This window comes from Chelonia mydas, chromosome 15 (assembly GCF_015237465.2).
Source record: "Chelonia mydas isolate rCheMyd1 chromosome 15, rCheMyd1.pri.v2, whole genome shotgun sequence".
NCBI lineage: Eukaryota > Metazoa > Chordata > Testudines > Cheloniidae > Chelonia > Chelonia mydas.
Window position 1 is genome coordinate 28,955,054 of NC_057856.1, and position 18,261 is coordinate 28,973,314.

Below are 18,261 nucleotides of genomic sequence, written 5' to 3' on the forward strand. Positions count from 1 at the left end.
AACAAAACAAAAACAAAAAAACCCTGGCAAGATTCTGTTATGTGATGAGAACCTAAGTCACGTAAACTAGCAGGAAATTTGGTTTTATCCCAAATAGGAAGTGTAACAAATTCAGAAAAGTAAAATTTTTGCTAAATTTAATCATTTAAAAATGCTAAAATTGCTATTCTGGGCACAATTCAAGGTTACTGGCTCTAACCTAGAAATTCCTGTTTGGTATCAATGAATCCCTATAACTATACCCAGATACAATAGCAATGAGACCATCATTCTTCGGAGAGTGGCAGATTAACAAGGCTGTATAATAATGCTTAACTCTTATAAATACACACAGTAACAACTATGTGGCTTGCAAACTGGGTACCTTAGGACTACCGTACGTACACATGCTATGCTAAGGTTCCTGACTGCAAATTTCATTTCCTTGAGAGGTCCTGGAGTGAGGGACCTTTCACAGCATGGTGAAGGACACCTTTGTGGTCTCACGTTGGGCCTTCAAGGGCCATTCACAGTTAGTTGGGGTAGTATAGGCATTGGACTGTTTAAAAATCACTACCCAGACAAGACAGCATATCTAGCTGCATTTAATCTGTGTCATTTGCCCTAATTCCATTGCAATCAGTGCACACAAAATCATTAAAGTAAGTTGTCACGAGGATATTGATGGAAAGAAGGCAAGGAAAAAAAGCTACTTAAAAATCCTTGGCCCCAAATTTTATGTGGACAAAATATATAACAAAGCCTGTACTAATTTCTTAGGAAAAATGATGTAGGAGACCGTACAATCACTGATAAATACTTCCACAGACAATCACTTTCAGATTTCATAACTGATAGAGAAATGATGGAAAATAACCCACTTCCCAAGTCTGTCTTCAAATCTGAAGGGACACTATCAGGTCATATTAGAACAAAATTTAAGTTTTATGAACACAAACTATTAGGGGGGGAAAAAAAACGTTTCTAAGAAGATGAATTTTTTTAAAAGGCCAATTGTTATTTAACACCTAAGAGCGTTCTAGGAACTTTACAGACCTATACAATGAAAAGTTCCTGCCTGGAATAATAGTGGGGAATTTCCACAATCCTCATATTGACTGGGTACGTGTCACCTCAGGAAGGGATGCGGAGATAAAATCTTGAGACACCATAAACAACTGCTTCTTGGAGTAGCTTGTCCTGGAACCTGCGAGGGGAGAGGCAATTCCTGATTTAATACTAAGTGAATCACAGGATCTGGTCTAAGAGGTGAATACAGCTGAACCACTCAGCAATAACCATCATGTAATTAAATTTAACATCTTTGCAGGGGGGGAAATGCCAAAGAAACCCACCACAGTAGCATTTAACTTCAAAAATGGGAACTACAAAAAATGAGAAAGATAGTTAAATGGACATTAAAAAGAACAGTCAAAAGGGTGAAATGCCTACATACCACATGGAGATGATTTATAAACACCACAATAGAAGCTCAAACGACATGTATACCCCAAATAAATAAATAAACAGCCCAAAAAATGCTGCCATGGCTAAAGATGGTATTTAGAGTTAAAAAGGCATCCTTTAAAGATTGAAAGTTAAATTCTGCTGAGGAAAATAGAAAGAAGCATCAGCAAGTCAAGCGCAAAAGTATAAGGCAAGCCAAGAAAAAAAAAATATGAAGAGCAACTACCTACAGACATAAAAAAAAAAAAAAACTAACGGCAAACAGTATTTTAAAGTACATTAGAAGCAGGAAGCCTGCCGACCAGTCAGTGGGGCCATCTGATGATCAAACTGCTAAAGGAGCACTCAAGGAAGACAAGGGTGTTGCAAAAAAGCTAAATGAATTCTTTGCACCAGCCTTCACAGCAGAGGTTATGGGGGTGATCCCCACACCCGAGCCATTCCTTTTAGGTGACAAATCTGAGGAATTGTCCCATATTGAGGTGTCAACAGAAAAGACTTTGGAACAAACTGAAATTGAGGACTCAATGGCATTCACCCAGGAGTTCTGAAGGAACTCAAATATGAAGTTGAACTACTAACTGTGGTATATAACCTATCACTAAAATAAGCCCCTCTACCAGACGACCGGAGGGTAGCTAATGTAATGCCTATTTTTAAAAAAGGCTCCAGGGGCAATCCTGGCAATTGCAGGCTTTAAGCCTAACTTCAGTACTAGGCAAATTGATCAAAACTATGGTGAAGAACAGAATCATCATACACACAGATAAGCATGATATGTTGGGGAAGAGCCAAAATGGCTTTATAAAGGGAAATCATGCCTCACAAATCTATTAAAATTCTTCAAGTGGCGATCAACAAATATATGGATAACAGTGATCCAGTTGATATAGTATACTTGGATTTTGAGAAAGCCTTTGACAAGGTCCCACATCAAAGGCACTTAAGTAAGGTAAGGAGTCATGGGTTAAGGGGGAAGGTCCTCTCATGGATCAGCCACCGCTTCAAAGACAGGAAACAAAGGATAGGAATAAATGGTCAGTTTTCACAATGGAGAGACGTAAATAACAGGGTCCCACAAGGACCTGTGCTGTTCAACATATTCATAAAAGATCTGGAAAAGGAATGAACACTGAGATGGCAAAATATGCAGACAATACAAAATTACTGAAGCTAGTTAAGTCCAAAGCTGACTGTGAAGAGTTACAAAGGAATCTCACTGAACACGGTTTGAGCATTGGCCTGCTAAACCCATGGTTGTGAGTTCAATCCTTGAGGGGGCCATTTAGGGATTGGGGCAAAAATTGGGGATTGGTCCTGCTTTGAGCAGGGGGTTGGACTAGATGACCTCCTGAGGTCCCTTCCAACCCTGAGATTCTATGATATAACTGGATGACTGTGCAACAAAATGGCAGATGAAATTCAATTTGGTAAGTGCAAAGTAATGCACACTGGAAGAAATAATCCCAACTCCACAAACAAAATGATGGGGTCAAAATTAACTGTTACCACACAAGAAAGATTTTTGAGTCATCGTGGATAATTCTCTGAAAACATCTGCTAAGTGCAGCACCAGTAAAAAAAAAAAGCGAACAAAATGTTAGGAATCCTTAGGAAAGGGATAGATCATAAGACAGAAAATATCAAAATGCCACTATATAAATCCATGGTAAGCCCACACCTTAAATATGGAACGCAGTTCTGATAACCCCATCTCAAAAAAAGATACATTAAAATTGGTAAAGGTGCAGAGAAAGGTAACAGAAGTGATTGGGGTATGGAACAGCTCCCATATGAGGAGAGATTAAAATGCTTGTGACGGTTCATCTTAGAAAAGAGATGAGTAAAGGGGGGATATGATATAGGCCTATAAAATCATGAATGATGTAAAGAAAGTAAGCGTTATTAACCCCTTCACATAACGCAAGAACTAGGGGTCACTCAATTAAATTAACAGGCACCAGGTTTAAGACAAAAGCAAGTATTTCTTTCACACAATGCACAGTCAACCTATGGAACTTATTGCCAGAGGATGTTGTGAAGGCCAAAATTATAACTGGGTTCAAAAAAGAATTAGAAAAGTTCATGAAGGATAGGTCCATCAATTGCTATTAGCCAAGATGGTCAGGGATGCCCCATGATCCAGGTGTCCCTAAACCTCCAACTGCCAAAAACTGGGACTGGAATGACAGAGGATGGATCATTTGAAATCACCCTATTCTGTTCATTTCCTCTGAAGCATTTGGCATTGGCCACTGTCAGACACTGGGCTAGACGGACCGTTGGCGTGCTCCAGTATGGTCGTTCTTATGAAGAGCTTATAAACTAATATGATAATTTACAGACAAAGGGGGAGGAGGAAAGGGACACTAGAGTGCTTTTTTCATAATCTGAGCCATGCTTAAATCTTGTTGTTTACCATTGCTTAACCTCATACCAAAGTACCTTTTTTTTTTCCATCTTTTCCTTTTGTCAGTTTGGCCTATTCTGTGGGGGGTTTTTTTGTTGTTGTTTTTTTTTAAACACAACCTTCACTCATTTTCTCCAACTTTTCAATAAAACTTGTTTAAAAAAAATCCCCTTCAGTATTTTTGAATCCCCACTTTGTAGTTTTGTGCCTGCATGAGATCCTGACATTTAAATGGGACCAGAAATTGACTGAACAGATCTGAAACTAACCTATTTTCATCATCCCAGATAAGTGACCATCCAAAATGCAAACAGCAAAACCAGTGGAAAGCAAAGCAGATTTTCAAGGCTGTTTTTCAATTTTAAGATCAGGTGTTCTTTGTCAAGAAGGTAAGGAAATTTGTTTTTTAAAATACGATTTTTAACCTTTTACATTCAGCTGAAAAAAATCATTAGTGAAATAAGCTATTGTACAGAAGCCGGTTTGTGCCATACTTAGGAACATATATTGATCACGTCAGTTGGACAAAGAAATGAATAAAAAGACTGCTAATGATGAAAAATATAATAAATAGAAGATAACTGAAGAGGGGATAAAGCAAATAAATAAAGCAATAAAACCCACAACAAAGATCCAGGCAATGAGGGCAAAACAACTCATGAAACTCCAAACACTTGTGCACACAATGAAATCTAACAGAGACATTCAGTTACACTGCATCTGTGCTTGCAAACGTTGGGTTAGACCTGGGGTAGGCAAACTACTGCCCGTGGGACCATCCTGCCCGGCTCCTGACCGGGGAGGCTGCCCTCAGCCCCTCCCCTTCAGCTACGCTGCCTTGCGCCTGCCCACCTCCCAGGCTTTCAAATAAGCCTGTCCTGCTGCTCTGAGCGGCCTGGTAAGGGGGCAGGAGGAGGGGCGGTTGGATAAGGGGCAGGAGGTCCTGGGGGGAAGTCAGGGGACAGTTGGATGGGGTGGAGGTTCGGGGGGGGGGGCAGTTAGGGCCAGTGGTCCTGGGGGACAGTCAGGAAACAGGGAGCAGCGGGGGTTAGGGGTTAGATAGGCATGGGAGTCCCGGGGGGGCCTGTCAGGGGGCAGGGGTGTGGATAGGGGGAGGGGCAGTCAGGGGACAGGGGGATTGGATAGGGTGTGGAGTCCCAGGGGGCAGTTGGTCCCAGGAGGGGGCAGTCAGGGGACAAGGAGTGGGGGGGGGGGGGTTGGATGGGTCAGGGGTTCTGAGGTGGGCAGTCAGGGGGCGGGGAGTGGGAGGGGGCGGATGGGGGCAGGGTCCAGGCTGTTTGGGGAGGCACAGCCTTCCCTACCCAGCCCTCCATACTGTTTTGCAACCCTCATGTGGCCCTTGGGCCAAAAAGGTTTTCCCACCCCTGGGTTAGACAAATGTAAAAGCACCCAAGCCCAGTCTATGCTACTACTTCCACTTCTGCTTCCATCAGTGGAGCTGCACCAGTGATAAGCTATGGCTATAAAGCTTGCTCATTTAGACAAAGCCTAATAGGATAAGGAAACTATATCCCTCCATTGGGATACCGTCTTCAACCACCTCTTTAGGACCTCTAGATTAATGACTCTGAACAAAGAAAGAACTACTCAAAAGAAAAAAGGAGTCCTGAGGGCAAATGTCCAACACCCACAAAAGACCACTAAAGGCCTTTCCCACATTGGGACAGATGGGAAATCTGGGTGACTTATTAGCTCTAGTACAGTCTTGTTTTTGTTTTTTCAAATGGTGTAGGAAAGAAACCTCGGGGGGAATCCCTCTCACATTTTCATCCACCCCCCAGAAACAGACCAGTATCCTTCCCAACCCAGGCAAAGTTCTTCTGTGCTTCTGCCAGAGGCATTGCTCAAGAGTAAAGGTAGGTGCTAGCTACACTCCAAGGGACTGAATGCATCACCTCTGCAGAAACAGAGCTCAGGACTAGAACTCTGACTCCATCTTCTGTGATGAGGAAAACCCTAGACAGCCAGAGCACACAATCCTCTCTGCAAAACTACCATTCAGCAACCCTGCTAGAAGAATAAGCCCAGGACTCCAGTCAAGAGAGGTATATAGATAATAAAATGCCTTCCTCTATGCAGCTGACCTAGTTTTCTTATCAAGGCAACAAAGTTAACAAGGCAGTATCAATCTGCTTGATTCTGTTACTCTACTCGCTGGCTTTTCTCACTCTTTTGAAGGTTATACATATGGGTCTCTTCCAGATTGTATTTTTAATGAGCATATCAAAGAAGTTTTCTACCTAGGAAGCAAACTGTTAGACACATACTGCCAAACGTGGGCTCTGGTTTCCCCACAACATGCACTCACTAGGGTTGAAAAAACTCTGGTCCAATGGCCCAAATGACGGAAGGTGGTTTCCTACCAGGGCACCGGCCTTGGACTTCATTTGGAGTCTCAAACCTACCTTTTCCAACTACCTCTGGCCAATCATCTAAGGCCTGAACACTTCGTTTGCAACATTACTAGGTGCCATGATAGGGAAAGAGGGTTTAAAATCCTTTTCTCTTATATCTCCTCCCAGGAAACATACATGCCCACATCAATTTTGATTAATAAGCAATTCAGGCTTTTTATAAAATGATAAACAAGAAGGTGCACTAGCCACCAAACTTGAAACTGAAGCTGCTGATCAGAATCCAATCTAGCCATTCCCATGGTAAATAAAGTCTGAAGCCAAATTATGACAGATACACTCAGGTGCTCAGACACCAGAGATAAGCCTAGTTATTCTCTTGAGGTGTTTATACAAGAGTAGGATTTCTCACTCTACAAAACACTTAGTGAAGAAACAGATGTGACTAGTCTGATTAAGCTTAACAAGAGTAATGGCCACAGAAAAGAATATAAACCCTATTGGCTTCAAGGTATTGTTGGAAATGCTTCTTGAGTTACACAATCAACTAAATCATTCCAGCTACCAATTGAGAACTGACTGGAAAATGCATAGGAGGGAGAAAGCCACTGAGGGCTTGATAACAAACTGCTCTATCTCCCCAAATTGCAACATGCCTTAACGTCTACAAGAACAAACTTCAACAGATTTCTAAAGACAGAACCTGCCTGACTGTGAAGGTGTTACAGGTGTCAATTTTCTGGATGCACTAAAATTTTACTATCCAAGAACCTCGACTACAAATATAAGTGGGACATAGATTTATCACAGCCTGGAAACCAAAGCAACAACTACGCAATCTAGTACAGCCAGAGCTTGCAAACGTACAAACCGACACTGAGTCGGACTCACCAAGTAAAGACACTTCCCCAGACAGCCCTGCCTGATGTAGAGGCGTATCAGGCAGAACAACAAGTGAGGCACCCAGCGCTACCGGTAGAGGAATAATATAGGAGAGGAAGAATGAATGTTACCTAACCCACCTGTAGGGGAGGTAGGGAAAAGTGGGCAGGCAGGGGCAAAAGGATAGAGTGCTCCCCTTCCAGCACACTGCCTCTGAAATCCACTGAGATGTAGTTGCTACTAGCCTCAACTTGTTGGGCTAGTCCTACAGCTATGCAGAGTTGTCAGTTTGTTTGCAATCCAAAAATGTCCAGCATAAGCCAATGTACCCGAAATGTGCCATTTGGCCAGACTGGAGTTACACTGGGTCAAATTAACCCCTGCTGTAACAGTGAACAGGGTAAATTAACAATAAAACATCCTCCCACTCTAAGAAACGGTAACAGTCTTGAACTACTGCATTCTGAGTAATTTCTTAATCCAAATGCTCAGTATATTAGAACCTCGTTTAGGGAACTAAACTTCCTGGATTCCCTCCCATCCTGACTGCTAAGGCCATCTATACATGAAGCACCATCACTTGCAATTGTTCAGTATATTTTGAAGCAAAAGCAATCACTAACTGCCAGATACAAGGTAGTAATTTCAATATGAAAGACAGTAGATGACCTAAAGAACTGCTCAAGTCTGACAATGCAAGTATTGCGTAAGTGAATGAGTAAGTGTTTTTAAACTTTAATATGTACAAACAAACTGCAAAATGAATTTCTCAGCTGTCCCATCTGGGATTGTCACACATTTCTTCAGATTTCCACTTGAGATCCTGCCAGCTCCTCCGGTCAAGCAGCCAAGCAGTCAAAGAGTAAAACTGCCATTGTGTCATGGTACCAAACATGCAGTTTGCAGTAAGGGGTTGGGGGGGAGGGGGGGCTGGACTAAAACTAACATCCGGATATTTCAATGCATTAACTTGATTTTAAATCCTTATCTTGTGGTACCAATTACAGCTCCTCCAGCATCTGTTTTAACAAAGACTTTCAAGTTCAAAACATGCTTCCTTTTTGTCTTACAGATGTTCTGTATCTTCAAACCTTTTCCCATTTCAGGCCAAAGTTATTGTCCTGAACTACTGAAGTACAGAACCCACCCATACACACTACAGATACTGTTCAGTTTAGCTAAGGGTATGTCTACACAGCAAAGAAAAACCTGTGGCTGGCGCATGCCAGCCGACTCAGGCTCATGGGGCTCGGGCTGCAGGGCTGTCTCACTGCTGTGTAGACTTCTGGGCGCAAGCTGGAGCCCAAGATCTGGGACTCTCCCACCCCGCAGGGTCCCAGAGCCCAGGCTCCTGCCCAAGCCTGGAAGTCTACACAGCAATGAGACAGCCCCGCAGCATGAGCCCGAGTCATCAGCTGGCACAGCGGGCCAGCTGTGAGTTTCTCTTTGCCGTGTAAACATACCCTAAGAGCTCAGCTACCTAAGCAGGCAAGTACCAAAGTATTTGTGTAAGAGCAAGCACATTTGACACCTCATTCAGAGGGCAGGAAAGAAACATTTTGGCTTATGGATGCACATCTAGTTACCTCAGCCTTTAACAACATACTTACATGGTGACAACTACGAGATAGTCCACAAAGCAATGCTAACTTGGGCAGCAGCCTGGATGGTGCATTACAAACAAGAGGAAAGTATATCCGAGGTGCAGGAGACAGAGGAATTTTCCTGCACCCACAAGCCCATTTATGGCAATCCAACACAGAGCATACTGGATGGTCCCTGATTGTCTGTCACCATCCCAATAACGGGATGAAAAGTCTCATTCAGCAAGCACACCGAGTTGTGCTCTGATTTGCAGCCGGCACGGACTGATCCTGGGCAGCAAGGTGGTCTCAGAGAGGGACCCTCCGCTTTGGAAACCGTTTCTCTCCTTGGTGGGTCACAGCCTGGATTTGATAACCTTCAAGGCACGCTTTCAACTGGAAACCACTGGTATTTAGACAGACATCACTGAGCCTGCACCCTAAACTCTGATCCTGTGAGACCGTTTTCTACAGTACCACGAGGGTTGCTGGGCCAGACCATCGGAGGTGAGCAACACCATTTACACCGAGAAGTACAGGGTTTCAGTATTTGCTATTTATTTTTGCACTGCCATAGCACCTTGAACTCCTAGTCATGGACCCGGACCCCATGGTGCTAAATACTGTACAAACACAGAACAAAGACAGTCCCTGTCCCAAAGCAATGCCACAGGGCAAGGTGTGCAGTACAGAGATACACATATGCAGCTGCTGTCTCGGGAAAGAGGAGGCCAAATGAAGCTGCACACCCTTTTTTGAGCAGAGCACGTTAAGATACAACACAAAACAACATATTGTTACTGTACCTTTCTGGAGAAATCTTTAGCACAAAGATGGCCCCTGGAAAGCACCATACACCTCGGGTTAGGAAAGCTTAGCACTGTGGTTCACGCTTTGCGAAGAGACAGTAAAACTTTTCTTCACTATCTCTTACGAGTAACGCTAGCATAAACTGGCTCCAGTGTCTCCCCAACTTGCAAAAAAATACAGCATGCCTGAAACTGTAAATACTTTAACCATAACCATTATGGCATCTAGCTTACACAGCAATTCTCTCCACTCAATAAACCAATCCTCTTGGGGGAGACAGTTTATATATTTGCATTGTTACATACCATGGGAAGATAAATGACCATTTCTCATGTTTTAATTTCCTGAATACAAAGTTAGTTGCCTCTTTACTATACTGTATTGATTAACAGCACTCAGATACCATGGTGACTGGGATGGTACAGAGAAAATTACCTGCAAATTAGGGCATGTGGCCTATAATTTAGAGCAAGAAACCAGCAGCCAGGACTCCTGTGTTCTAGTCCCAACCCTGTCACTGAATGACCCTGAGCAAGTCATTTAATCACTCTATGCCTCAATTTCCCAATCTGTAAACTAAGAATATTTATCTATTTCACTGGGATACTGTAAAATCTAGTTTAAGATTAACGAGATAATTTGATGAAAAGTGTTACATAAATGCAAAAGTACAATTGTAAACGTATCCTAAGTGTACACTGTGCAGATTGCATCAGTCAAGTAGTTAAAGTGTCTCGGATGAACTGAAACACACTGGTTTTGTTGGTATTTAAAGCAAAGAAAAATTCTGAACAGTTTCTAAAGAAAACATCAGTTACTCTACTATGGGCTCCAGGACTGATTTTTTGTTGATGACAATCTTCTACACTAAGGGCTGGTTTAGACTACTCTTAAGTTGATGTAACTTACATCCCTCAGGGGTGTGAAAAAGACATCCCCCAAGCAACGCATGTTACAGCGAACTACGCGCTGACCATACTGGTGCTACGTCGGCATGAGATGCTCTCCCATCGGCATAGTGTGTCTTCACCAGATGTGCTGCAGCTTAGCGCCAAGGTAGCACTGTAGTGTAGACCAGTGGTTTTCAAACTTCGGGTCATGACCCAGTACTGGGTGGCAGAATGCAAGGCACTGGGTCGCCTTGCTCAGCACCCAGGGACTCTGGCAGCCGGCCAGTAAAAGCTCGTAGTCCCTACCTGTTCTGACACTGTGCTGCGCCCCGGAAGTGGCCAGCAGGTCCAGCTCCTATGCGGAGGGGGGACCACAGAGCTCCACGCACTGCCCCCACTCCAAGCACTGGCTCCGCACTCCCATTGGCCAGTTTCCAGCCAATGGAAGCTGGGGGGGGGGGGGGAGGGGGGGGCAGTGCCTGCGGGCGAGAGCCGCGCGGAGCCACTTGCACGCCTCCACCTAGGAGCCGGACCTGCTGCTTGCCCGCCTCTGCCTAGGAGCCAGACCTGCTGATGGCCGCAGCGCGGTCCACAGTGCCAGGACAGGCGAGAAGCCTGCCTCTGCACCCTGGCTGCGCCGCTGACTGGGAGCCGCCGGAGGGAAGCCTGCACCCCAGCCTTGTGCCCCCCACGAAACCAGAGCCCCCTCCTGCATCCAAAACCCCTCATCCCTGGCCCCACCCCAGAGCCTGCACCCCCAGCCCAGTGCTCTGACCCCCCTCCTGCACCCCAACCCTCTTCCCCAGCCCAGAGCCCCCTCCGACACCCTGAACCCCTCATTCCCAGCCCCACCCCGCAGCCCTCACCTCTGCCCCAGCCCTGAGCCCCCTCCTACACCCCTCATCCCCAGCTCCATTGGGTCACGGGCATCAACAATTTTCTTCAACTGGGTCGCCAGAAAAAAAGTTTGAAAACCACTGGTGTAGACTAGCCCTAAGTCATCATCTGTATGTACTGCTAGTCTGTCTTTGTGATCTCTCTCTCTTGAGAGACCACACTCTGCTTTGAACCAGTTACTTCCTGCTAACCTCTACTGATATTAATTACACCCATTACAAACTGTGTGGTTTATCAGCACTGGGTTGTGTCTGCCCCATGTCCAATTTCCAAGTTTGGAATATTTTAGGATGTCAATCTTTTGCTAGTTTTGTATGGTAAAGAAATCTTTCAAAATGCAGCATTGCAAGGTATCACCTTTGTACATTCACATGAGACATAATGGGTTTCCAAAGACCAAGAACACAGTAACTATGGCAACAATAGGAGGACAGGATGTGCAGTGGGGCGGGGGGGAGCGTTTCCACAATTTTAAATATTTTGATCAAGAGTGACTTGAAGTCTCATTTCTACAGATAGCTTGTCTCAGGGACGGTGTGTGCCGTGTGTTTCTTAGGTGAAGAAGGATGTAAAGAGCTTTCAAAAGAATCTTGAGCAAGAGCCTTTGAAAGCAGTGGTTATGGGAGCGGGGGGTGGGGGGGAGAGAAGAGAGAGAAAATGCAGGAATGGTCCTCTTTAAGGCAGACTACTGAACATCCACAGAATGCTAGGTAATAGCCATGGCATCGTTTGGAGGCAAGTCACATCAATTCCAAAGTGGAACTAGACCTATAGGATGTGTATAGAAACCACATATTATACTGTAGAGCCTATGAGCTCCATTATGGGCCAGGATGCCATTGTTCAAGATGCTGTACGAACAGAACAAAAACATGGTCCCTGCACCAGTGAGCTTACAATCTAAGTCTAAGAAATGAGAGAAACGATGGATACAAACAGACAGGGGAGTACAAGGAAACAGTGAGATCATAGTGATTATAACTCAAGTTAAACCGAAAGGCAACTGGAATCAAAAATCCATTCTTAACAATTCTTAATCCATTCTTAAGACAACGTTAAACTTTAGAATCAGATGTGAAGTAACAAAAGCCAGAGAATTCCAGGCAAACACAATCATATCAGACTCCCGTGTTTTTAATCAGATTGAATCACAATTGTTTTAATTTCATTTCCATCGCTTTTTAAAGTGGATGGCTGAAGGAGAAAAGAAGGAAAAAACTAATTATAATGGATTAAGAGACCCAGCTCAGTGACAAAAATCATTCTGATTCTTCCAAACACAGGATACCATGGACCATCACAGGGACTTCCAGCTATGTTCAGACCAGATGTAGCCTTTCACCACACACCAGAATGCCTCTTACAGAACCATTACATCAGTCCATTGCAAAGACAGTGTGCATAGTTTTAAAAAGATGATATAATCTGGATGAAACACAGAATTTATAGTTCTTGAACTTCAACTGGACTTGAAAATAGTCCCCAAAAGTGCAATTAGGAAGATTCTTCCTTCCTTCCAGACACCCCAAAATAAACTCAGGCAACTCAACCTTGGAATATGATGCCTTGAAAAAGGTATAGAAATTCTCATTCCTTTCCTTGTTGGCCCTTCCTTTAAATTGCATATTTAACCTTATCTTATTTAATTCAAGCTTGTGCCATCTCTTGCCTTTTATTTTTTTGGATGCATTAACAGCAGTCAAAATGAGGAGGGGGGAGATTCACAGCTCATTTTTAAAGTTTTTTTCTGCTTATTTTTAATATTAGAAATTAAGGCCTTGTCTATCTTGGAAGACTGAGGACTAGTGACATCCCAAGAGTCAAGAAGGGCTTTTTAGTCATTGTTTACATTTGTTTTGTTAACACCTTCATCCTTTAACTTCAATGACTAATTAACATTTTGGATAAAGGATATCTATCTCAAAGATTTAGCAAACACCATTGTACATCACATCACTATCACATGCAGAGATCCTGCAGAGATTCTAGTCACTTTGCATTGCTTCATTACTTACAAAACGTATATATACTTTATTTTAAACTAAAGTAACAAACCACATCTACTAACATAACCTGCTGATTCTCTAAAAAGTAAGCAGAGCTTTACAGAGCCTCTCACATCTGGGTCACTGGTCAATCCTGACCAGGGCAGTAGTGACCAGGAGATACTACTATCTGCCATCTGTTCAGTGGCCAATATGAGAGGAGTTGGATGGTCTCAGCACATTTCCTACTGGATAGTTATGAACTTTTCATAAACCAGAACTAGCCCCCTTTTAGCAATCTTCAAGACTAAAGATACAGCTGCCTTCCACCCTACAGATGGGTCCTCTAGAACACAGTTCTGAGACAATGGTGAGGCACCTTGGACCTGTCACTGCCATACAGGTGAGTCGCATCATACGCACATTTAACTTACGCAAATCCAACTATACGCACTCGGAGAAAAAAAAAAAAAAAAAACGAACAATAACAAGATACCTGTAAACAGTGCGGGCGGGATTCTGCCCACCATTCCACTCAATGAGTGTATGCCCCGGAGTGAGTGCGAGATGGGAGACATGAATCTACTGTTCCAGTCAGTCTCAGTTCCCATGTGCCTCTCATAGTGTGAGCATCTCGCTGCACTGAGTGTGATTCTAGTGTTTAAAGATACGTATTTTTCGTACAACATGGCCCCTAAACGCAAGCCAACTACTTCATCTGTTGCTCAACCGAAGAAACATCAATCTGTTCCAACGCTGGAGAAAAAACTGGCTGTGTTGGACTTACTGAGAGACGGTATGTCGGTCTCCAACGTGGTGCGTAAATATGGCCGCAACTAATCTAGCATCCATGCCATCAAGATTCGAGAGAGAGAAATTCATCAAGCCGTGGCATCAAGTGCTCCAAAGACTGCTAAGGTGATGAGCCAGGTGCATGGTAAGACTTTAGTGAAGACTGAAAAGGCATTAAACTTACGGCTAGAAGACATGAATCGTAAACGTATGCCTATCGAGGGCAACACGTTGCAAGAAAAAGCTCTTAGCCTCTACGGGTTGTTCAAACCTGACGCTGAAGAGGGACAGCCTTTGATGAGAAGGAATTCAAAGCCAGCCAAGGTTGGCTTAAGAGTTTTAGGAACTGCTTCAACCTCAAAAACGTGCAGACTACTGGTGAAGCTGCATCTGCCAATGAAGAGGCAGCAAAAACCTGCCCCGAACAATTAAAGAAAATCATAGAAGAAAAGGGCTATCTTTCGGAACAAGTTTTTAATGCTGACGAGACTGGGCTCTTCTGGAAAAAAATGCCCAACCGCACTTACATTTTGAAATCAGAAAGACAAGCCCCTGGCTTCGAAGTAGCTAACGACCATGTGGCTGTGTTGTTTTGTGGCAATGTGGCTGGGCATATAATAAAGCCGGGCTTGCTCTACAGGGCTAAAATCCCCGTGCCCTAAAAGGCAAGAACAAAAATCTTCTGCCTGTGTTCTGGCAATCAAATAAAAAGGCTTGGGTGAAGGCAGCACTATTTCTGGATTGGTTCCACAAGTGTTTCATTCCGGAGGTCAAGCGGTACCTCGAAGAATCTTGCCCATATGCTGAGGGTTTAGCTGATTGCCATATTTGGGGTCGGGAAGGAATTTTTCTCCAGGGCAGACTGGAAGAGGCCCTGGAAGTTTTTCGCCTTCCTCAGTAGCATGGGGCACGGGTCACTTGCTGGAGGATTCTCTGCTCCTTGAAGTCTTTAAACCACGATTTGAGGACTTTAATAGCTCAGACATAGGTGAGAGGTTTTTTGCAGGAGTGGGTGGGTGAGATTCTGTGGCCTGCATTGTGCAGGAGGTGAGACTAGATGATCATAATGGTCCCTTCTGACCTTAATATCTATGAATCTATAAGAGAAAGGACCTGACTTTAAAGCGTTGCTGATCATTGACAATGCTCCTGGCCACTCTGCGGCACTCCGGTTTGCGCATAACGACGCTGAAGTCGTCTTTCTCCCCCTCCATACCACCTCCATCCTCTCGATCAAAGCGTGATCCGCTGTTTCAAGGCCACGTACACGAGGCTTACGTTCTCATGGATACGTAGCGCTATGGATGCTGATCCCAATCTTAATGTGATGGAGTGTTGGAAGTCCCACAAGATTGCCAATTGCATCACTTATATTAAACAGGCAATGGATGCAATCAAGCCTGAAACAGTCAATGCATGTTGGCGAAACCTCTGGAAAGAATGTGTGAATGATTTTAAGGGTTTTCCAACCATCGACAAAGAAGTGAAACGCATTGTTCAGGTGGCCAGGCAAGTTGGTGGTGATGGCTTCGTCGACATCCTTGAGGAAGAAATTGAAGAATTAATTGAGAGCCATAGAGAAACATAGACTCACAAAGCGTCAGAGGAACTGAGAAAATCGTCTATAGAAGATGAAGATGATGACAGGAAGAGCCAGCAAGTTGGAATCTTCATAAGTTTCCTGAAGTGTTCCAAGCAGCAAAACACTTGAATGATTTAATTTCTGAATACAATCCCCCTATGGAACGAAGCCTCAAAAATCACACGTAGCATTATGGACTATTTGAGACCGTATCAAGAAATGTTTGAGCAGCTCAAGAGACAACTGCGACAGTTGCCAATCACCATGTTTTTCCAGGAAAAACAACCAGCAGCAGATGAGCCTATGCAATCAACTTCTCGAGCTGAACCAGAGCCAAGCACTTCGTCTACGACTCGCTCTCCATCACCCATGCTCTCCATCACGTCCGTCTCTTGGATCGACATCAAGCCCTGACGACCCCCTGTAATTACCCCCTTTAATTAAAAATACAGTACTGTAAAATTATATTTTGCATATGTACTCTATTATATACTGTACACATTATACATATTACTGTACAGGGTTGTATACACAAAACCATGTACAGTATACTGTACTTTATGGGCAATTTAAGGGATTTTCAAGGGCAATTTTGACTATATGCGATTTTCGCCTTATGTGCTGACTTTAGAATCTAACCCCCGCGTAAGATGCGACTCCACTGTACCTGTGAGGCAGACACCTTTCATGAGCATCACTGTCACTTTTTAAAGCAGAACAAAAGTCAAGAACTAAAATTAAAACATTTTTTTAAAAAATCTAAATGGTTTTATTTAAGTTTGTCAATATGAGCATGGGATGAATTAAACTTATCCAAAAGAGGATTCAGATTAGGTAGTTCCTGTCTGTTCTCTGACCAATGGCATGTAAATATACGCCTAGAATAACCAACGTTCAAAAAGCAGCCAGCCAGAGTCACTTCAGTTAACCTAAGTCTGTACTATTTTAGTTCTGCTATTAAGAGCTAATCCTAATAACTTCAGTATCACTTGCCCTTTATCAATTATAGCACTACAAAGAAATATCAGTTCACATTTCACCAGCCTGGAGCAGTTGGACATTCTGATTCTTGAAATAGTTGATCTGGTTGTAGATTTTAAACAAGCAGTTCTAACCAGCCTGACTCAATAGTCAGTCACCACAAAGCAAGTAGGTTCAAGCTTTTTCTTTGGAGGGGTGCGGAGAGAGGGGGAGTTCAGGAGAAACACTGTACATTAAGACAGGTTTCAGAGTAGCAGCCGTGTTAGTCTGTATTCGCAAAAAGAAAAGGAGGACTTGTGGCACCTTAGAGACTAACCAATTTATTTGAGCATAAGCTTTCGTGAGCTACAGCTCACTTCATCCGATGAAGTGAGCTGTAGCTCACGAAAGCTTATGCTCAAATAAATTGGTTAGTCTCTAAGGTGCCACAAGTCCTCCTTTTCTTTTCACTGTACATTAAAATTTTGTTCATATACACTTAAAGATTTTAAACTAGGGCACTTAAATCCCTCAGTGACTTACTGTTCCACTACGTCCTTAAGGAGGCACTGAAATATTTATTAAAAATGTTAAGCATAAACATAAAAAAAAATTTTTAAATATCAGAAAAATGTGCTTGTGAGTTTGCATGAAACAACATTCTTAACCCTGGGAGTGGTGCACTGATGACCTCACCAAGCAGAAAACTCAGGCCAGGAAGTGTTTTGCTCATGTCCTCAAAATAGGAAGCCGGCACTCAAACTCATTTTATTCTACCGAGGCAACAGTGAAATTGAAAACAGTCACTTACATCCTCTTGCAACTAAAATGCAATGTTGTGCTTAAATGGGACATTTCATGAAGTCGCCATTAAAATCTTTAAGTTAACTGATTGTTAAGTGTATATATCCTTCATACTTCTCTGTGCTATATCACTAAGGAAAGCAGATATTGTATTCTTTCGAGCATTCCATTTCATTGCTATTACACTGAATATCTGCCTCGTGCTTGGAGTGAATCCCAGAAGTGACAGATGCAATAAGCATGAAGATTTAACTTGAAAAACCCAATGATGTTTGGAAAGGCAGCTCACTAGAAGACAGAGTACTGTAATCCCAACACAGTACATAAAAAGGAGACACATATGCTGATTAAAGCAATCAGTGCGCAAGGCTACAAATGACCATTAAAATTTTACCATTATGAAGAGTGATATCAAAAACAAACACAAGGCACATACTCTCACATGCATATTATGGGTTACTGGGTCTTATTGTAGCTATTGCAAATACACAAAAAATAAACTTGCTTTGGCTTTGTCACAACAGTAATTGATCTTTTACCTCTGTAGTGTGCACACAACCTTTAGCAAACATGAATTAGTGGTAACAAGATGTTCTCTTTGGTGCATGAAAGCATTTCAACTAAGGTATTTGCCATTTTCTCTAGCCACACATCCCTATTACATATGGGCATATTTAATTCCTATAGCAGGCACTATGTCAATTCACACAGCTTTCCCCAAACTGCACTGTACACACATGGCTTCTACCATCATGCTCTTCTCTACACGTGTATGTAAACAGAGGTTAACTTCAAATAGTTTAGCTATAACCCATCCAACGGCTAAGCAAGGACTGGCATTAGTA

At 43.1% G+C, this 18,261-nt stretch overlaps 1 protein-coding gene across 4 annotated transcripts in view; it reads right to left on the reverse strand.

Moving 5' to 3' along the window:
- Positions 1–18,261, reverse strand: part of CORO1C (coronin 1C) — an 83,626-nt gene that overhangs the window by 51,705 nt on the left and 13,660 nt on the right. The gene's annotated exons all lie outside the window — the stretch shown is intronic.